Source organism: Cryptomeria japonica, chromosome 7 (genome assembly GCF_030272615.1).
Source record: "Cryptomeria japonica chromosome 7, Sugi_1.0, whole genome shotgun sequence".
NCBI lineage: Eukaryota > Viridiplantae > Streptophyta > Pinopsida > Cupressales > Cupressaceae > Cryptomeria > Cryptomeria japonica.
In genome coordinates this window covers 417,580,886-417,604,361 of record NC_081411.1, presented here as the reverse complement: position 1 = coordinate 417,604,361, position 23,476 = coordinate 417,580,886, and positions in this window count along the sequence as shown.

Sequence of the window (23,476 nt, the reverse complement as noted above, 5' to 3'; positions counted from 1 at the left end):
TTTCAATATAAGCCTAACAATAGAGAGAGAATATCAATATACGAATGCCCTCAATGAATTCCTGAGTTATTTTAATCTGATTAAGATTTGACACATTTTTGTGAAATCTGAAGAAAAGATAATTATTTATTTTATTTTTTAAAACTAAGATTTTAAATTATTAGTGATTAATTGATCATTGAAACTTATAAAATTTATGTTGAACGGTGAAACGCCATCCCAAAAAAGATGAATCCTCTTCATATGAAGCGGAATAAAATAAAGTGAAGATCCTTTATTTCATTCAAAGATTGGCCAATATTTTTAAAAATTAGAAAAATTTTGAAAATTTGGTTCAGTAAAGGACTATTATTAAATATCATCTGTTTGAAAATCAAAATTAAATTTTAATAAATTGAAATAGAACAATTATTATCATTTTTTATGAAAATAATTAAAAATTACTATTCAGATATGAAACCTAACTACCCCATAACCCACTTAGGAAATGACAAAATGGTGGTTATGTGAGGTGGCACAATAATACAAAAGAGGGTGTGTAACTCAACTACCCATGAGTAGGTGGGAGTTACACATGTAGTTGATGTATTTTGCCACTTGTCCTCATATTAACTACTCCTAATAACCTAAGCAAGCTTAAATAATATATGTAGGAAAATAAATGAGGTGATGTTGGGTACCCATGTTAGGCCTCATTTGTCAGGACCCATGTTAGGTACCCATGTTAGTTTAAATAACATGTGTAGGAAGTTGACACACAATGGAGGGATCCTAAACAAACCCCTATGGATTCTCCATGTAGATTTCGTCCTGAAGGTCACCTTGGAGAAAGGCACTCTTCACATCCATTTGATGAACTTCCCAATGATAGCATGTACAACTATAGAAAGGATAAGTTGAATGGAATTCATCTTAGTAGCAACTGGTATAAAAGTCTCAGAGTAGTCAATCTTAGGAACCTGGGAAAATCCTTTTGCTACCAAGTTAGCCTTATACTTATCAACTAACCCAACTGCTACAAATTTTGTTTGATAGATCCACTTGCATTGAACAAGTTTCCTTCACTTAGGAAGAGTTACTATATCCCATGTGTGATTCCTTTCCAAGGAATTAAACTCTTCTTGCATTACCAATTCCCACTCAGGAACACTTGAAGTGATAGGGAGAGGTATCCAAAGAGAGGTACACCTTATCAATAGGTATGTAAAGGATGTTTTGGTGGGATTCCAACACTCTTCACTTTTCCATCTAACAATTCAACCAATCAAACTCCCTTGGAGTGCTCCCTATCAAGTTGTTTTTTGTAGTTACTCTCAAGCACGGCTAGGATTCACTAGAGTAAATCCAACCATTAGTTCATCCAACCTCCAACATTTACTTGCAGGGTTTTTAGGGGGTGTCTTATAGTTGTTTCAACTCCATTCAAGTGGTTCTTGAATTGGCTTCTCATCATTTTCTCATCGCTCCCTCTTCTTCCTATTCTCTAGGCCTAGTAGCCCTAGAGCCCCAATTAGCCCTACCTTGCCAGTTTTTGGGAAAATGCTCATAAAAATTTCAAAGGAATCCCCAAAACCTTTTGTGATCTAAGTACCCTTTTGGACAAACTTTTGGATCCACTAGGGTAGGTTGTCTGGTCTGTTCGTACTGGTATGGATCCCAAAAATGGCATTTTTGAGGGCTTAGGAATTAGCAGTCTTCTCCAATGGGGTTTGTTTCTCTCTCCAGCCTTTCACACCTCCAACTCTTCATTGAAACTCTAATATACATCAATATTACATACCAAACACTTGGTACATTTACAACTACTCATCCCTGCAAGCAAACACAAAATTGACAGTCATATTCCTAGTCGGTCTATGGTAGAGCTCGCCTAGGATATGATAACAAGTTGCCTCCAAAAAATCTCTAGGCCATTCCAAAGAGTATATACACTATAAAATGGTTCCATGAATTGAATCCCAAGGGTCATTAAGAAAACTCAATGGATTTCAAGTTGGAACCATGACTGGGCTTCTTGAACCCTTGCTCAGACTCAGAGCAGTGCAGTAAGAAACAATTTGCAAACACACACCAAACCTGCACTAATGAAAGATACAAACACTTCTTGATAAACACAATATCATCCACTAAACTACCATGAAATAATAGTAACAAGATCAATCCATTTGGTACAGACTGCTGCTACAAAAATTACAAAATATATGGCAAAATCTAGAAATTGTCTTCAAATTTGATTCAAACTTGCTCTTGGATTTTCCAACCCATGTACAATCATTATAAGAGAATTTTATATGTCATTTTGTTCATAACCAACTCTTCATTTTTCTCCTAACCACTGATTTGCTCAAAGTTGCTCAAAAAGTTGCAAAAAGTTGTTAAGCAACAATGACAACTTTTGCTCAAATGTGCATTTTAGCCTTTTATGCCTTTCTACTCATAATAAACCTCCTAGGATGATTCCCTAACATCAAAATTACATTCCTATATTCCTAGTGATTCTTTATAAGATGTTTTACATCATAATGCAAAATAGTGCCATTTTAGGCTTACAAGAGCTCATTGGCCAAATCTGAGAAAACACACAAACCTAGGTGACAATCACCCTTGAAATGACTACCAAACACACATGTGGGCCTCCAAACATTCCATTATTCAAACATTGATCCAGAATAAGGACTATCACACCAAAATTTGAAAATATATCAACAAACTAGTTAAAAGCTAGGTGCTCCTGCACCATACTCCCCCAATGAGAAAGAAGTCAAGTGACTCCTTTAGGCAACAAAGAAAGGGGAATGCCAAGCTTGGAAAAGTCTACTTCAGGTACCCAAGTAGCCTCAGATGCTATAATTTTCTACCATTTGACTAAATGTTCCATATAGGCGGTGTGCCTTGTCTTCTTAAGAATTCTAGAATCCAATACTTTCTCAGCTTGTGGCATGGCTGTAGGTGGTAAGGGCAGGTCTGAAAGTGCTTGAGAGACCTCTAAGAATCTTCTACATTCCTCTAGATGTGTGCCCTTATACTGCACCAAGTTTGCAACATTAAATATAGGAGATAAATCCATGTCTCTAGGTAGGTCAAGTTTGTAGGCATTGTTTCCATACTTAGCTAATACCTTACAAGGTCCAATCCTCGTCATCTGAAGCTTGCTAGGGACACCTTTTTGAAGCCTTTCTTTGTTCAAATGAACCATGACCAAGTCCCCAATAGAAAATTGTATATCCTTTCTCTTTTCATCTACTTTATCTTTGATCCTTTGAGAGGTGTCTAGTAAGGCTTTCCTAACCTTCTTATGAATCTCTTGCATGGATTGAGCCATATCCATAGCATGTCCACTCTATTGTCCCATCTTCCTAATATCTCTGAGCTCCAACACACCTCTAGGATGAAGGCCATAAACTACCTCAAAAGGTCTCTTACCGGTTGATCTATTCACAATGTCATTGTAAGCAAACTCAACTTAATGGATGATCTAATCCCAAGTTTGTCCATACTCCTTTGTCAAACACCTAAGAAGGTTTCCAAGTGTTCTATTGACCACCTCTATTTGGCCATCCATTTGGGGATGGTAGGCTGAACTGAAAGACAAGTTAGTACCCAATCTTTGCCATAAAGTCTTCCAAAAATGACCAATAAATTTTGCATCTCTATCTGATATTATACTGATAGGTAAGCCATGAATCCTAATGACTTCCTTGAAAAACAAGTGAGAAATATGACTAGCATCATGAGTCACCTTACATGGAATAAAATGGGCCATTTTGCTAAATCTATCTACCACAACATAGATGCTATCAAATCTCGATTTGGTCTTGGGGCAAACCAACAACAACATCCATACTTACACACTCCCATGGCCAATTTGGGATAGGTAAAGGCTGATAAAGACTGGCATTAGAAGAAGTACCCTTGGCTCTTTGACAAACCACACATTGCTCCACATATTTTTTGATATCCCTTTGCATCTTTGGCCAATAGTAGAATCTTTGGACAAGTTCCAGATTCTTATTCAATCCAAAATGTCCACTTAAGAAACCATTGTGCTTCTCTTGCATCAAAATTTTTCTCATGACCCTCTAGGTACACAAATTTGTCCTCCTTTAAATAAAAGACCATCTTGTAAGGTAAAATCTGCATATTCACCATGAAAATGATTTCTAAACTCTTGACAAACCTTGTAGATGGCAGAAAAGTCTTCATCATCTTGATATAACCCCTTGAAACTATCCACTATTATGCTCTTGAGCTTCACTTCTTGAATTGTTAGCAACCTTCTACTTAATGCATTAGCAACTCTATTACATTGACCTTTCTTATGTTTAATGGTGAAATTATATTACTGCAAATACTTTACCCATTTGATATGCCTATGATTCAACTTTTCTTATGAATTGAGGAAACTAAGAGCTTGGTTATCAGTAAAAATCACAAATTCTTTAGGCAAAAAATAATGCCTCCATTTCCTAAGTGATTGAACAAGTGCATATAATTCCAAATCATAAGAAGAATACCTTTTCTTGGCATCATTGAGCTTCTCACTGAAAAATGCAACTGGTTTATTGTCTTCACTTAAGACCGCTCCAACTGCTATGTTGCTTGCATCACATTCTATGGTAAAGAGCTTGTCAAAGCTTGGAAGAACTAGTACCGGTTGAGTAGCCACTATTGTCTTTAAGAGATCAAATTGTCTTTGTGCTTCTTTTGTCCATTGAAACTTAGTCTTCACACCTCCCTTGATTGTGTCAAGCATAGGTGCACATATCTCACTGAACCCTCTGATGAACTTCCTATAAAATTATACCAAGCCATGAAAAATCCTCAATTCACTTGTTGTCTTAGGTGTAGGCCAACTGATTATGGCTTAATTTTTATTAACTCTAAATTTTTATTAACTCTAAATTTTTATTAACTCTAAATTTTTATTAACTCTAAATTTTTATTTAACTCTAAATTTTTATTAACTCTAAATTTTTAGTGTATAATGTGTTTTTCCAATAGATATCTCTCCCCCTTTGACATCAAATGCCAAAGTTACAAAAACAGTATACAAAATACCAACCAATTACAATATACCAACTACTCCCCCGGAGAAGTAGCTTCCTCATCAAAGTCGGAGTAAAAGATTTTTTCTATTAGTTCTGCCGGATGATGACAATCATCAACTGTCTAAGTATCTACCGGTGGGGGTATGACCCCAAGCTGATCTCTTAGATACTCAAAAGTCTCCTTAAGTAGAGGTTTAGTGAAAATATCTGCAATCTGCTCTTTAGTATTTACATAAACCATTTTGACTATTTTTGCTTCAACATTTTCTTTTAGAAAGTTCAATTTGATAGAAACATGTTTAGTTTTTGAATGTTGTACCGGATTCTTGGATATATCAATTGCTGCAGTGTTATCACAATAGATAGTTATAGGTTCCTTGCAATTTACCTTTATGTCTTTTAACATTTGTTTAAGCCATAATACCTGTGTACAGTTTGTTGCTGCTGCAACATATTCTAATTCTGTTGTTGATAAAGATGTGCAACTCTGTTTCTTACTTAACCAAGAAATTAATCTATTTCCAAGGAAAAATGCTCCGCCGGTGGTGCTTTTCCTGTCATCTACATCTCCTACCCAATTTGCATCTGTGTATGCACATAATTCAAAGTTTTTATCTCTAGGATACCATAAGCCAAGATTTATAGTGCCTTGTAAGTACCGAAAAATCCTTTTTACTACTGATTCATGATTTTCTCTAGGATTACTTTGAAATCTTGAAACAATACATACTGCATTCATAATATCTGATCTTGTTTGTGTTAAATACAGTAAACCTCCTATCATATATTTGTACCTAGTTGGATTAACAGGTGTTGATTCATCTCTTAGTGATAGTTTGTCATTTGTAGTCATAGGTGTACTTACCAGTTTAGAGTTCTCCATCCCAAATTTCTTTAGTAGCTCTTTTAAGTACTTAGTTTGACTCAAGAATATACCTTTGTTAGTCTGTGAGATCTGCAATCCTAAAAAGAATTTTACTTCTCCAATCATAGACATTTCAAATTCTTGTCGTATTTTGATAGAAAAATCCTTACATAATCCATCTTCTCCTCCAAATATTATATCATCAACAAAAACTTCTATAACCAAGATGTCATCATTAGTCACTTTATAGTATAAATTATTGTCTGCATTTCCTTTAGAGAAACCAATTTTTAAAAGATACTTATCTAATCTTGCATACCAAGCTCTTGGAGCTTGCTTCAACCCATATAAAGCTTTTCTTAACCTGCAAACCATATCTTTGTCTTCTGTCAAAGAAAATCCATCAGGTTGTTCAATGTAAACTTCTTCTTCAAGAATTCCATTCAAAAATACACATTTAATATCCATCTGATATACTTTATAGTTCTTATGAGCTACAAAAGCCAAGAATAATCTAACTGCCTCAATTCTGGCTACCGGTGCAAAGGTTTCATTGTAATCAATTCCTTGTTTCTGAGAATATCCCTTACATACTAGTCTTGCTTTGTTTCTGATTACTTCACCATCTTCATTAAGTTTGTTTCTAAATACCCATTTGGTTCCAATAATATTTTTATCTTTAGGCCAGGGAACTAATGTCCATGTGTCATTCTTTTCAATCTTTTCTAATTCTTCTTCCATAGCTTTAATCCAAAATTTATCTTCACATGCTTCATTAATTGATGATGGTTCAATTTGAGAAATAAGACATACCTCTTCATTTGCCAATCTTCCTCTTGTCATAACTCCTCTATATTTGTTTCCTATTATCTGATCTTCAGAATGATTCAATCTTACATACCGGGGTGTCTTTGTTTGCTGATGTTGCTCAGATACTATGGAATTTTTAGATGATACCGGTGTAACTAGATCTTCACTCTGTACCGGTGGATTCGGTGTAGGTTCATTTGTCAGAATTTCTATTGCCAGTTCAAAATCCATATATCTTGAAGTTCCTCTGAATTGTTCATCAATCTTTACATTTGTGCTTTCAACAATTTTTTGTAATCTCTTGTTAAAACATCTATATGCTTTACTCTTAGATGAATAACCTAAAAATATTCCTTCATCACTTCTCGGATCAAATTTCCCAATGTACTCATCTCTTCTAATATAGCATTTACTTCCAAAGATTCTGAAATATTTAAGAGTAGGAGTAATTCCAAACCATAGTTCATGAGGGGTCTTACCGGTTTCACCTTTGATGTGAACTTTTTTGAATGTATAGACTATTGTACTTACTGCTTCTCTCCAATATACATGTGGTAGATTTGATTCAGACAACATACTTCTTGCTGCATCCAAGATAGTTTTGTTTTTTCTTTCTACAACTCCATTCTGTTGTGGTGTCAGGGGTGCTGATAGTTGTCTTCTAATTCCATTTACTTCATAGTAGGTATTGAATTCCTTAGATGTAAACTCACCTCCTTGATATAACCTTAAACATTTGATTAAACATTTGATTTTCTTACTGGTTTCATTTTCAACCATTGCTTTGAATAGTTTGAACTTTCCAAGTGCTTCTGATTTTTCTCTGAGAAAAGTAACCCAGCACATTATAGAGTAGTCATCAATGATTAGCATGAAATATCTATCACCTTGTAAACTTTTAGTTCTAGCTAGACCACATAAGTCAGTATGAATTAAATCAAGAGCATTATTTGATTTTTCTGGAATACTTTTGAAACTAGCTCTAGCCTGTTTTCCAAATTGACATTCCTTACATACTATGTTGTGAGGTTTGACAATTTTAGGTAAATCTCTAACTGCCTTAGTAGTACTGATCTTTACCATGTAATCAAAATTTACATGACAGAGTCTCTTATGCCATAACCAACTTTCATCAATATGTGCAATCACTCATGTCTTTTCACTATTATTGAAATGAAAGATATTACCTCTAGTCTGATTACCGGTTGCAATTTCTAAACTAGTTCTGTTCATGATTTTGCATTTACCATTCTTAAATTGTAACTGAAATCCTTTCTCAACTAATTGACCAACACTCAAAAAATTATGCTTTAATCCCTCAACATAGTAAACATTGTTAGTATTATGCTTACCATCAAGCGATATTGAACCCTTACCTTTGATTGAACAAGCTTTGTCATCTCCAAATCTTACTAGACCTCCATTATACTCCTAAAAAGTTAAGAATTTACTTTTGTCACCAGTCATGTGATGTGAGCATCCTAAATCAATGATCCATTCATCCTTAGTTTCAATTCTAGCAGCCAAGGCCTGTTCTACCGGTTGTACTGTAAGTAGCGGTTGATCTTCTGTTATAGCAACAAAAACCCATCCATTGTCTGTCGGATCCTCATCAGAATCATCAGTCACTCCTTCATCAGCAACATAACAAGATTTGTCCTTATTCTTGTTGAATTTGTATCTCTGATATTCAAGGTTAGGTTTGTATGTCCTTCTAGCTTCTTCTCTTAACCTAGCATGTCTATCAGGGCATCTTGAAGCCATATGACCAATCTTATTGCAGTTAAAACATTTAAAGGGTGTTTTGCCTTCATACTTACTTCCAACTGGACCTTTAGGCATTTTTCTTGCAAATAGTGCTTCAAGTTGTTCAAGTTCTTCATTTTCTCTCTTGCTTTCTTCAAGTTCTCTTGCATAAAAGGCTTTCCAATCAAACTTGTCAAAAGATGGTGTAGATGATGTTGATGCCTTAAAAGCTAAGTCTATTTTTATAGTAGCAGCAGGACCAAATTCCTCAATTTCAAAGGCTGATAGTTTTCCAATGAATGTATCCCTAGTTACTGATGTGTTAGGCATTGTTCTAAGTTCATTTATTGCAGTAACCTTCATTTTATATGCTAGTGGCAATCCTCATAAAACTTTTGAAACAATTTCATCTTCACTTAAGGTTCCTCCACAACATTTAATACCCAAAACAATTTCATTTACTCTTTCCATAAAAGCAGAGATTCTTTCATCCTCTTCCATTTTTAGACTTTCATACCTGACCCGGAAGCTTTCAAGTTTTGCAATTTTAACTGTGGAATCTCCTTCATTCAATGTTTCCAAGTGATCCCAAATAGCTTTAGCAGTAGACCTATCTGATAATCCCATGATTTGCTGATCTGATAGAGCACTTAAGAGTGCTTCTCTTGCCTTGCAATCATTCTCCTCATCTTTAGTTAGATTTGGTGGATTAGGCTGACTTACAGTAGGAGCAATATATCCATTCTTTGTTACATCCCAGATGTCCTTTCCAATGCAATTCAGATGTGTCTCCATCCTGATCTTCCATATGACATAGTTGGTTCCATCAAGTTTAGGACTATCCTTCCTAAAATAGTTGGTAGACATTGGATCTCCTCAATCTGTTAAACTTCTGCAAAAGAGGACTAGGCTCTGATACCAATTGTTAGGTCCCGGGGACAACTAAGAGGGGGGGGTGAATTAGTTGTCTTAATAATATTAACCAAAAACAACTTAATCAATTTATTGCTTAATACCGGTGAGACAGTCTGTTATACCAATGGACAGATTTAATAGATAAATGCAATGCTAGTAAAGATTAATGCATGAAACCAAAAGACAAAGTCATCCACAACACATAACACCAATATTTGTACGTGGAAACCCTGTAAGGGGAAAAACCACGGTGGGAAACCTTACCCACAATTAGATGATACTACTGCAGATAGTAAGTGTACATAAATGGGGTCTGCACATGCAGAAAGGCCAAGCACCTAGAGCTCATTGCTCAAACACATAAGGGAAGTCACACTGACTTACAATTGGATGGTTAAATCCAATAATAATGTATTATACAAAATAGCATCTTCATATGTCGGATTCAGTACCGGTGTAGTTCTGATATGCTTTCACAAAAACCTAGCTTCATCTTCAAATGATGTCTGTGTGTGTAGCTCTGCTTATTCTCGCATATACCTTCGCACAAAACCTTCTTCACATTTCCTCATCGATCTTACAATTAAGATCTTACATTTATATCATAACCTAAAACCAATTTTAGTAGGTCGGCTCTACAAGATATTAAAACAAATATCCGATGCAATGACCGATTGAACATGTCGACTTAATGCATTTTCAACAATAATTAATCATCTTCATAGTGTACCATGCTGATTTGGAAAAGATAAACCTATTGGTGAAACCCTGGACCTATTTGTCGGTAATAGCAAATATGCAAATTTGAATATGCCAATAAACAATTCTCCAAGCTAAGATGTCCAAACAATGTCTTCGACATTACCAAGTGTTTTCCAAGTCATTCCAAGTGTCGGTGATCATTATTTCCTGCCGGTGTACCATATACCAGTGACTATGCAAAAGTTACCTGCTTGTCAGTGAATGTTGTTGGATCTCCAAAGCGCTAGAGTTTTAGTAGGTGTTGACATCAATGACAAAACCATACCAAAATACCAATAGGCTAGAATTCCTTTCCAAGTGGCTATTGGGTTCTTACCTTCCTTTTGTCTCTCCTCTTGGATTAAATTCCACCAAGTCAAGGTTGCTCCTCTCAATCTAGATTTGGCTACCTTCACCTTTTGTTCTTCACTAATCCCATCACATTCAAAGTGATTCTCCAATCCTTCAATCCATTCCATGACTACTTCTGGTTCTATTTTTCCACAAAAAGTGACACTCCTTCTAGGTACTTCCCTCCTAAGGATTTTATGGCTCTAAGGAAAGGTTCTTTAGGTATAATAGGATCTGGTTCAGGTGTGTCATCCTCTTCTACTACTTCTTTACCCTTCCCTTCATTGATTTTGATTGTTACCTTCTCAGTCTTGTCTTCAACTACGTCTTGTTTTCTCTCCAACTATTGCAGTCTTACCCTAAGGAGTCTATTCTCTTCCTCTTGATCTTCTACCTTCTTGGCTAACTCTGCATTGGTCACCATCCTGATGCTATTTTCTCCTACGGACTCAGTCTCTGACATGAACTGGCTTCTTCCCAAATCTTAGCTTGCTCTGATACCACTTTGATGGGGAGAGGTATCCAAAGAGAGTTACACATTATCAATAGGTATGTAAAGGATTTTGGTGGGATTCCAACACTCTTCACTTTTCCATCTAACAAGTCAACCAATCAAACTACCTTGGAGTTCTCCCTATCAAGTTGTTTTCTATAGTTACTCTCAAGCATGGCTAGGATTCTCCAAAGTAAAATCCAACCATTAGTTCATCCAACCTCCAACATTTAGTTGCAGGGGTTTTAGGGGGTGCCTTATAGGTTTTTCAACTCCATTCAAGTGGTTCTTTATGATGAATACTAAGAGGGGGGGGTGAATTAGTATGCCAAAAATTACTGCACTAAAACACTTACATTGTCTAAAGATAAACCGGTAAAGCAGTCTGACAGTCAAACCGGTTACCACACATGCAAACCAAAATGCAAATAAAGCATTCACCCACAAAAGCAATACAACCATAACACAAGATATTTGACGTGGAAACCCAACTGGGAAAAACCACAGTGAGATGGAACTCACAAGTCACTATCTGCAGAGTAGAAACCAGACCGGTTAAGGTCAGACCAGTTAAGGTCTTACAATGTTCTTCACCATAACAGATCCTGTTAGGAATCTCAATCTCTGTTAGGAGATAAGTCCGATTAAAGACTACCTTGTTAGAGGATTTTCGATTCACATGTGTGAACCACCTTGTTAGAGGATTTTCCAAAGGCTTTGAGGCCTACCCAGTTAAGGGTTATAGACTTGTCAAAGATGTGAGTAATCAATAAGTGTTTGATCTATCTAATAGCACAAACTGCTTGGTTAGATCCAGTATTGCTCACAGCTAATGCATTCCAGCATTACTTCAGTCTTCTCTCTCTCTCTCACAGTTACAACTTGATCTTCTCAGATAAGATCGTTCTCACAACAACTCAACTTCCACCTCAAACCCTAGGTCAACATTAACCCTTTCAGCAACAACTTAAAACCCTAGACATGATGTCCTTTTTAAAGGAATCCGATTTCATGTCAGTCTAATAGGATTACATTACAATTTCCTAGGTTCAATGAATCTAGACATACTCAGTAACACAACACAAGAATCACCGTCAATGTGTCGGCACCGTCAAACAATCGGTGGATTGGTTACTCATCACAAAATGTCGGTTGATAACTCATCACAGAGTATTACCAGTTCCTACAAAATACTGGTTGTCGGTTTATCAAAAATGAAGACTGGTAAGAATGAGTTGTGCCACTTTGCTCCCTCATACCACTTGGGATCTACGAACCGCTTGGGGTCGACATGCCGCTTCAGATCGGGAAACATATTTTGCAAAATCACTAGTCTAGAGACTAGTATACAATATACCGGTTGCAACAAATACCGGTTGAGCACAAGCTCATACATAGAAAGGGGATCTCAATACAAGTGTGTGTCCATCAATGACAATCACAACATAAACATCAAAAATTCCAACACTTTAATTGTCTTCTCATCATTTTCTCATCGCTCCCTCTTCTTCCTATTTTCTAGGCCTAGTAACCCTAGAGCCCCAATTAGCCCTACCTTGCTAGTTTTTGGGAAAATACTTAGAAAACTTTCAAAGGACTTCCCAAAACATTTTTTTATCCAAGTACCCTTTTGGACAAACTTTTGGATCCACTAGGGTAGGTTGTCTGGTCTGTCTGTACTAGTACGGATCCCAAAAATGGCATTTTTAAGGGTTTAGGAATTAGCAGTCTTCTCCAATGGGGTTTGTTGCTCTCTCCACCCTATCACACCTCCACCTCTTCACTGAGACTCTTCTATACATCACTCTTCCATTCCAAACACTTGGCACATTCACAACTGCTCATCCCTGCAAGCAAATAAAAAATTGACAGTCATATTCCTAGCTGGGCAGTGGTAGAGATCGCCTAGGATATGATAACACGTTACCTCCAAACAACCTCCAGGCCATTCCAAAGAGTATATAAATTTTACAAGGGTTCCATGACTTTAATCCCAAGGTTCATTAAGAAAACTCAAGGGATTTCAAGTTGGAACCATGACTGGGCTTCTTGAACCCTTGCTCAGACCGAGAGCAGTACAGTAAGAAATAAATTTGCAAACACACACCAAACCTACACTAAGGAAAGATATAAACACTTCCTGAGAAACATAATATCATCCACTAAACTACCATGAAATAATAGTAACAATATCAATCCATTTGGTATAGACTACTGCTACAAAAATTATAAAAAATATGGCAAAATCTCTAAATTGTCTTCAAATTTGATTCAAACTTGCTCTTGGATTTTCCAACCCATGTGAAATCATTCTAAGAGAATTTTATATTCCATTTTGGTCATAACCAACTCTTCGTCGGTTTCCTAACCACCGATTTTCTCAAAAATGCAAAGTTGCTCAAAAAGTTGCAAAAAGTTGTCAAGCAACAATGACAACTTTTGCTCAAATGTGCATTTTAGCCTTTTATGCCTTTCTACTTATACTAAAACTCCTAGGATGAATCCCTAACATCAAAATGATATTCCTGAATGCCTAATGAGGCTTTACAAGACATTTTACATCATAATGCAAAATAATGCCATTTTAGGCTTACAAGGGCTCATTGGCCAAAGCTAAGAAAACACACAAACCTAGGTGACAATCACCCTTGAAATGACTACCAAACACACATGTGGACTTCCAAATAGTCCATTATTCAACATTGATCCAAAATAAGGACTATCACACCAAAATTTGAAAATGTATCAACAAACTGGTTAAAAGCTAGGTGCTCTTGCACCATGAAGCTTCTCAAAAAGATTGTGGATCAAAAGATGAAGCAATAAAGAGATGTGGAGCCTCCTAAAATTGTGACCTTGTTCTTCTTGTAACTGATGGATCACCCAATCAATCACCTGTTGACTCAAATGTTTGTCAAGACCAAAGAGTTGTTGAGGCTAGAGAGTTTGGGGGAGAATCATCAACCTCTAAATGATTACTATGAGAGGAATGTGAATTAGGATCATCATTGTTTCCATCTAAAGTGAAGGAAGAAGACTCCTCATCAATATTAGGAGGATTAAGATTCTTTGAAGAACTATCATCATGATGCAATATATCCAATTTAATGGTTGATGGAGAAGTGGTAAGAAAATAACTAAAAGAACTCTCCTCAAAATGAACACTCCTCTTAATGAACAACTCATGAGTGGTTGGATGGAGAAGTCTATGCCCAGTAACATCATCTGAATGCCCAACAAATATGCAAGGCTTTCTCTATGGATCCATATCCTTATATTTCTTTGTTGGAATGTGGGCCCATGTAAGAGAACCACACAAAGAAGCCCCTCCTAAAGTAGACACCTTTTGCATCCCAAGCAAATCTTGCAAATGAAGAAACTTGCATGTGTACCTAACATCACCTAAATTTTCGGGACCCATATTTTCACCCACCTAAGCTACACTTAAGGGGGAGTATTAGTGTATTTTTTTTAATTTTACTTATGTTAGGGGGTATTTATTTTCGTACACATATTATTTAAGCTTTCTTAGGTTATTAGGAGTCGTTAATATGAGGACAAGCAATGAAATAATTCAGCTACTCATGGGTAGTTGAGTTACACATCCTCTTTTGGCTTGTTGTGCCACCTCACATAACCACTATCTTGTCATTTCCTAAGTGGGTTATTGAGTAGTTGGGTTTCTCACCCTCTTTTACCTTTATGTGCCAACTTTCTCAACTCCTTTCTTATCTTCATGTAAGGAGGTTATGCCACATGTTTTGGCATTTACCAAGTAGGTAAAACCTCCCACTTTTTATGGGAAGTAGGAGTTAATTAACCTCTTTGGATGTATATGCTATTATTTTCTATATAATAAGTACTATACTCTAACCTTCATTAGTTTAGTGATATCTTGGTGAGAGTCTCAAAAATTCTCTTCTTTGTCTCTATTTTTCTCTCATTTTAGATTTCTCTTCATTCACCTATTTTTATCTTTAATCATCTATTGCTTGGAGTTGCATTTGATCTACATATGACATCAGATCCTGGATTGGTTCTCACTTCTTGTAGAATCCAACAAAGACAACTTTTATGTGGTTGAAGTTAAAAAAAAATGTTAGTGTTGGCCATTTCCTTTATGAAAGTGTGACACATGTTTGTACTTTTAACCTTTCTAAATAACAATACAAGGAGTACTTCTCACATTTTCTTAGTTCTTGAGATTTAGGGGATCAAAGCCCTCTTTATAGGAAGATATGATCCAAAAATCAAGTTTAATCATGTTTGACTAGTAGGTTTAATGAGAAGCACTTTCGTTAAGAAGGTGACTAGTTATACATGGATAATAATTCAGTGTAAAATCATTGTATTATGTTGCAAACAAGTCAAGGGGGTCACTAAGGTCATCCAAATCATCTCAAGACTCTTCATAACAAGTTACAAACTTATACTTTATGAAAAAAGCTAAGACTAATAAATTTATTAAATGATACAAGTGATGAAAGTATTAAATATTGTGACATGTGCACAAATACTACAATGTATGTTTGAATACTATGATGAAATATGCACAAACACCAATTTTTATAAGTGGTGAATACTTCACTATACTAGTAGAGGGTGAAATATGAAGTGTTTTAGCTCTTGATTTTTATTTTTTTTACATTTGTTCTTCAATTTTGGCACTCCGGACTTAGATAGAGGGCATGCTATATCATATAAAAATAAAGTTGTACGGGATATCTCATGTGGTAACCTTCACTTGCATATTCTTTGTGAGACAAAAAATTTAAGAAATAGGATTTAGAAGACAATCATAGTGCTATATTGGCAAAGAGTGAGATATGACAAGTTTAGGCTCCTAAATTAACTTTTTTTTATGTTTGTCCTTCCATTTTTGCACTTAGAAGGATAGAGGGCAGTGATATATTATGTAAAAAAATGTTTGATAGGTTATTTCATGTGACAAACTTCACTTTCATGTTATTTATAAGATTGCATGCGAAGTGAGATTAGATTTCTTAGTGGAAGGATTGATAGAAGACTACGACTTTGCTAATAGAGAGTGAAATATGAAGAGTTTTGGCTCTTAATTTTATTTAATTTTTGTTGTGTTTGTCCTTCTATTCTGGCACTTGGGAGGATAAAGGGGTGTGATATATAATGTAAAATAAATTTGGAAGGGTTAGCTCATATGGTAACCTTCACTTTTATATTTTTTGTGAGATTACAAGTGAAGCGAGACAAAATTTCTAAGCAATTGAGATTTTTAGTAAACCGTGAAGTTAAAATTATATAATGGAGAGAATTGCACTAAGAAAAACAATTTGTGGATCAAGTTACATATGTGACTTAGTCCAAGTCAATAGAAATTCATGAACCTCTATATCTTATATCCTTGATCAATCATTAACATTTCAACTTATCTCTATTTCAAATCACTAAATCATTAAATATCCACACTCTATCTCAACATTTCAACTTATCTCTATCTCAAATCATTAAGTATATCTATTGATGCATACTTTAAAATATAATTCAATTTTAATATTTCATCACTATATTGCTTTAAGTAGGGAGTGAATAGTGTAATTTATTTCCCTACAATACAAAAATTAATCACATCCTTATAATATTGTACCCTTCACGATGCAATTGCTAGTTGTAAATGATTAATAATTGTCTATCCTAAAAACATACCATGACATTTTGGTAAAGTTTGACTTTGAAATTCTATTACCAGAAAAATATTCATCATTTTTTTTCCATGTGCTAGATATTAATTAGCACAAAAGAAAATTGTTTTCTTTTTTTGTGACATCTTATTGATCTCACTTTTTTCGTGTTTTTTTTCTAAAATTTCCAATAATTTAAATTTTTCTCTTAAATTCTTTAAAAAAATATATCAAAATAATTTTATTTTTTTAAATTACAAGCATAAACTTCATCAAGAGTTTTAGATTTCATTAGTTCAAACGTTATGAAATTCAAAACATAAAGACCTACTTTTATGTGGTCGAAGTTGAAATTTTTTGTTGTTGTTGGCAAATTTCTTTATAGAAGTGTGACACATATTTTTACATTTACCCTTTTCAAATTATAATGCAAGGAAGAGTTCTCACATTTTCTTAGTTCTTGAGCTATATGGGATCAAAGACCTCTTTATAGGAATATATGATCCAAAAGCCAAGTTTAATCATGTTTGACTAGTAGGTTTAATGAGAAACACTTTAGTTAAGAAGGTGACTAGTTATACAAGGATAATAATTCAATGTAAAACATTGTTCTATGCTGAAAACAAGTCAAGTGAGTCTCTAAGGTGATCCAAAGCATCTCAAGAGTCTCCATAATAAGTTACAAACTTATACTTTATGTAAAAAACTAAGACTAATAAATTTATTATTTGATACAAGTGGTGAAGAATTAAATATTGTGACATGTGCACAAATACTACAATGAATGTATGAAGACCATGATGAAAATGCACAAACACCAATTTGTTGTAAGTGGTGAATACATCACTATGATAGTAGAGAGTGAAAAATGAAGTGTTTTAGCTCTTGAAAAAATATTTTTTTTACATTTGTTCTTCTATTTTGGCACTTGGAACTCAAATAGAGGGGTATGCTATTTAATGTAAAAATAAAGTTGTAGAAGATACCTCATGTGGTAACCTTCACTTTCATGTTCTTTGTGAGATTACAAGTGAGGCGAGACAAAATTTCTAAGTAATAGGATTTAGAAGACAATCATAGCGCTATGTTGGAAAGGAGTGATTTATGATGTGTTTTTGCTCCTAAATTATTATTTTTTGTACTCATCCTTTTATTTTTGCATGTAGGAGGATAGAGGGACATGATATTTTATATAAAAACAAATTTGGAGTAGTTTATGTGACAACCTTCACTTTCATGTTCTTTGTAAGATTACAAGTGAAGTGAGACAAGATTTCTAAGCTATAGGGTTGATAAAAGGCTACCACTTTGGAAGTAGGGAGTGAAATATGAATAGTTTTGACTCTTGATTTTTTATTTTTTTTGTGTTTGTCTTTCTATTTTGGCACTTGGAAGGATAGAGGAGTGTGATATGTTATGTAAAAACAAAGTTGGAAGGGTTGGCTCATGTGGTAACCTTCACTTTCACGTTCTTTGTGAGATTAAAAGTGAAGCAAGACAAAATTTCTAGAAGCAATATAGATTTTTAGAAGACTATGAAGCTAAAATACTATAATGGATAGAATTGCACTAGGAAAAAGTGTTTGTGGATTAGGCCCCATATTTGATTTAGTCCAAGGCACTAGAAATTCATGAGCATCTATATCTTATATCCTTGATCAATAACTAACTCAATAATTTGTAACAATATCACAAACAATCAAGACCAACAACAATATATCAAATTTTATAAATATATCTAGACTTTATCTTAACATTTCAACTTATGAGTTCCTGCCAAGGCAAGATACTTATGCATTCATTCAATTCCATTTTTCCAATAATTTAACCAATCATAGCATAGAAGTAAAAAATTAAAGAAAAATTATATACTTATATTTTAATTCTCTATTTCAACTAATAGTAAAAATATCATTTATTTGTCTTTCTATTCGTTATAGTAAGGACAAAAATCAAAATCTCCTTTTTTATATTATATATTTCAATTCATTAATCAAATGTCAAATCATAACAATCAAAAATTTCTTTATAATTTATTTTAAAAGTATGGTGCATCAAAACAACACATACATAATGATGGACAACAAAGAGTTCTTGTGGCCTCTCATGAATGGTACATGTTATATTTCAATTGCTTCTTAGCATTAATAGTGGCCTACCATTTTACTCAACATGTTTTGTCCTTTAATGTTGAGAACTTTAGATACTCTCCATAGACGCCCTGACTTGTTTTTTATTAAAAAGCAACCAAGATCGGGGGTTGACCCAAGAGAAACAAACAAACCATTACCAGCACACACACCGTCGACATGCAGCAATCAGCCAACCCCAACTCTAATAATCAAAAACAAAAACTGCCTGCTGCTATTGGATAACCCAAGATTGAAACCAATCTCGTCCAACAAGCACCATAACCAGCAGTAACCCATCATAATGTCATTACTATAACAACTATTAAAAGTAGCAATATTACCATGGAAACTAGTGTTCTAGCGACAGAAACTAAAGCAAAAAGGCAAAAAAACAACCATACAACTTAATTATCAGCACCCATGTGCTTAGAGAGCATGAGCCCTATCCAGTCATCAACCAGGAACTAAAACAGTTCCTTAGTGGTGTCGCTGCCCATCCCTTTCGGGTCCACTTTGTCCTAGTGAAGCAAGCACAGAGAGGTAGCAGACGAGTGCATAACTTTGACAGTGAATTTCCCAATCTTGTTGACATAGGACTCCAGGTGCTCCAGCTTTTTCTTAACACCCTTTAGATCTTCGGAGATAGCCTTGCAGCCCAAACACTACTCCTTCTCTTTCTTCTCCCCTTCATCCACAACAGTCTTCCCATCGTCAGAGTGTCTACCATCATCCTCCGAGGTGTGGGGCAAGGGAGAGTTGGAACAAGGGGAGGTGTTCTTCATATCCTCCATGATGGTCTCCAAGTCAGGGACATTGGTGCCTAAATTAGAGGAATCTGAGCCCTCTATGGCCTCCAGATCCTCCTCCCCCTTCTCACTTTCCACTTTCTCATAGTCCTCCTCATCATCATTGGCATAATGCTTTCTCACGACCATTTGCTTCATCCTAAATTTGTTTTTGTGGAATCTACGTGGGGTGATGCCCTCCTCAGCATCAGACTCAACAAGGAGGATTTTGGGCTCCTTTTTGGGTTTTTTGGAGGTGGGTTTCGCAACAAAATGGTTGCTTTTTTTTCCCCAATTTTAAGGGGACCGGGGGGGCCTTGGTCAGGGGATTGACAAGGAGTCATTGGCTTTTTCGAAGATTTCTTGGAGCCTTTTTTAGAGCCTTCAGGGGGACCCAAAATGGAGGGGGTGAGTTGAACCGAGATAGGTTTAGGAGGGCAGAGGGCCTTATGAAAGTTCTAAAGCCTAAACATCAGCCCTTGGTGGAGGATGGTAAAATTACCCTCTTGGCTCATACAATTGTAGACATCTTTGATAGTAGACTCAAGAGCATGTAGCAAAAAAAAGGAAAAGAAATGGTGTCACAGTTGTGGAAGTGGTTTAGCAATGGAAAGTGATAATAGTAGAACACGCCATACCTTCCCTTGAGGGTGAATTATTTCATTATGATTTTGCAAACCTGATCCCACAGGTAGGGTAAACATTCCCTGTTGAAACCTCCACGCATTTTGGTCAATTCCTCGCCCTTTTTGAAGAAGTGATTCATGTTGTTTTCGTCTGCAACCCTACTAGTTTTCTTCCATTTCCTTCCTTCAATGGAGAGGCCCATAGCCTAGGCGATAACTTCTTCATTGATTTCAAATGAAATGTCCCCCATGACCACCCTCCTATCCTTCCAACTGTTGACAAATTGCATGGAGAGTTTTTCGTTGAATCCCTTCATGGCTTCCATGAACGGGATGATTTCTCCTTCCTTAGCATACATCCAGACACATGGGTCGTTACGAAAACAGTCATCAATTATCTCTCGTTCTAAATCCCCTCCCATGCCAGCTTCCTCTAGAGTGAAGTTGAGATACAGCGCAAGCCTGAAAGGAAAAATGCAGAGAGGAGAACTAGAGCTGAAGTTAAGAAAAAACAAATGGTAATTAGCCCAAATGAAGTGCAAGGTGTAATAATGATTTTTGGTGTTGTTTCCCAAGGCCTGCATCTGCCAGCTCTGGGAAGAATGCAAAGGGACACCTCTAGAGATCTCCACCAACTTGTAAAGATCATCAGTATGGTGAGTAGTAAGGTTCCATTTAATGTAATAATTAGGGTCCTTGCTATTGTTAATGATCAAAAGTTGGCACTCCAACGTGTTGACTATGTAGGAATGGGTGGCCAACCAAGTCAGCATCAGGAAGAGAAGGTGGGGACCACAAGAAGCTAGCAAGGAAAACCCTGCCCAATTTGAATTTGAAATTCCAGCCAGCAGCATAGCATAGCAGCCAGCCCAAAGCAACCTATTGGAAAAAGGCAGTTGGCACTTCATTGCTGATAGAGGCAATTTGTTTGTTCCCAATAAGGTCCTTCTGCTTGTCAGTGAGAGAACCTAGGTGCTTCTAGCACCTCATTCCTTTTATCTCTAGTCTCATCACAGCCAGAGAGTCCACCACCCCATTCCCCTCTCTATAGATATGTTGAATTTTAAAATCTTCTAGCCAAACAATCATGGACCAGATGTCTTTGATAGCATTTTTGATACTCCAGTAGACCCCTAAGGCACCTTTAGTAGCCTCAATAATCAATTTAGAATCCCCTTCAATGATTAGTTTTTTGGCTTTGGTGCCCAGGGCCAACTTCAACCCCCAAAAAAGAGCAAGATCCTCCGCCATGTTGCTTGAAAAAGAGTCAAAATTTCTTGCATAGGTCAAAACCATGTTGCCCAGGCTAACTCTAATAATTCCACCCCCTGCTACAGAACCACTACGAGTAGCACCATCAAAATTGAGCTTGAGCCAAAGGGGGGGGGGGGTTGATGACCATCTGGTATTGAGCCTCTCCATCTTTTTTGAATTGTCATATCTAAGGAAGCTATCTGGCAACTTCCAATTTTTAATCCACCTCTGATCCAGGGCCATAGGGCTGGCATTCAAGGTTCTCCACTTGCTGATGATGGCATTCTCCCTGAGGTAATTTTCAGCTAAGTTAGTCATCGTGTCAATTGAGCTATTGGTGTCATGAAAAATCCTATTATTTCTTTCTTTTCAGATATGCCAACTGACATGGGGAGGATTGAATCTCCAAAAAAGAGTGACTAGCGAGTGAGCAGAAGGGCACTTCCAGTTGTTGACAAACTACTGCAAATCTTCTGAGAAAGTCCAAGCCAGATTGAATTTCTGTAGCACTTTGTACCAAACCCTAGAAGCAAAAGGGAAATGGGTGATGCTGATAATGAGTTGCTAATAAGCCAAGTGACTCATGAGGAAGTCAAAGCTGTAGTTTTTGCTATGGCTGCCTTTAAGGCCCCCGGACCTGACGGCTTCCCCCGGCTTTTTTCAAGACTTTTTGGGAAACTATGAAGGAGGATCTCACTAATGCTACTAGGGACTTCATTCACATTGGTAAACTCCTAAAGAAATTGAATAACACCTTCATTATTTTGGTACCCAAAGTTCCTAATCCAAAACTTATTTATGACTATCGGCCCATCAACCTATGTAACTCTATTTACAAAATCTTCTCTAAAGTTATTTTCAACAGAATCAGACCCCTCCTTGATAAATGCATCAGTCCCTCTCAAAGAGGTTTTGTTCTGGGTAGGTAGATCCTTGATGTTGTCATTACTACTCATGAGGTCATTCACTCCATGGAAAAAAGTCACAACCCAGGTATGGCTCTCAAACTTAACATCTCTAAGGCTTATGACAAGGTTAATTGGAAATTCTTGTATGCGGTCCTTTCTAAGATGGGATTCTAGATGACATCATACTTCTAACAGAGTATATTACTATTGTGTCATCTTAGAAAGGTTAATTTTTTGAAGGCTTCTAACAGAGTATATTACTATTGTGTCTGGATTTTTGCATTGTCACATTGTTGACAGCAACAAACTGGCCGAATGAGTTACTAGTCCACCTGAAGATGGTATCATCCCAAAATTCAAGGGGGAGGCTAGGGAGTCTGATCCACACTAGCTCCAGTCTAAGGAGGTCCACACTTGGGTCAAACCTTGGCTTCCACTTGGAGAGAGTAAGGCAGTGCTTACCATAAGACCATGTACCAGACATAACATGAATGAAGTCTTCCTTTGTAGTGAATCTAAAAAGGAAGAGTCCGCCTGGCATGGCAGAGACAGAGATACTACCTTTGGTTTTCCATCTAGAGCCTACCCATCTTCTAACCATATCTATAGTGGGTCTAAAGGATAGGAACCTTCCAACCAAGAAAAGGTTAAGGGATGAAGCAATATTATCCATGGTACCATCGAGGAGGCAAATCTCGGGGCCCTCCTCACCAATAGTGACTTTTGGCTACAACATCTAACTTTCTGGATTGGAGTTCCCCAGAAGGGCACCTTTCCAAGAGTTCGCTTCATCTTCCCTAGAAAAAGGACCCACCTCCTGAGTCTTAAGGTCCTTTTTGGAAAATCGACGTTGGGGCCACCAGAGGAAGCTTTGCAAGGTAGGGGACCTCGTGCAGGATCTCGTTGCAATCATCAACAAAGGGAGCCCACCCATCTCCTTGGGTGTGTAGCACAAGAGCCAAGTCCAGACAAATATACAGGTCAACCAGTGGAGGGTTCGGGTCCAAGGAGGACATGCCCTCCCCAACAGAAACACCAAGCATAACAGGAATTCAAAAAGTTGCAGAGCCCCCTGACTTGTTCATGGGACAACCTACCTTATTTAGGGTATGGTTTGTCCCATGTCTTAAACACTTTCATAGAAA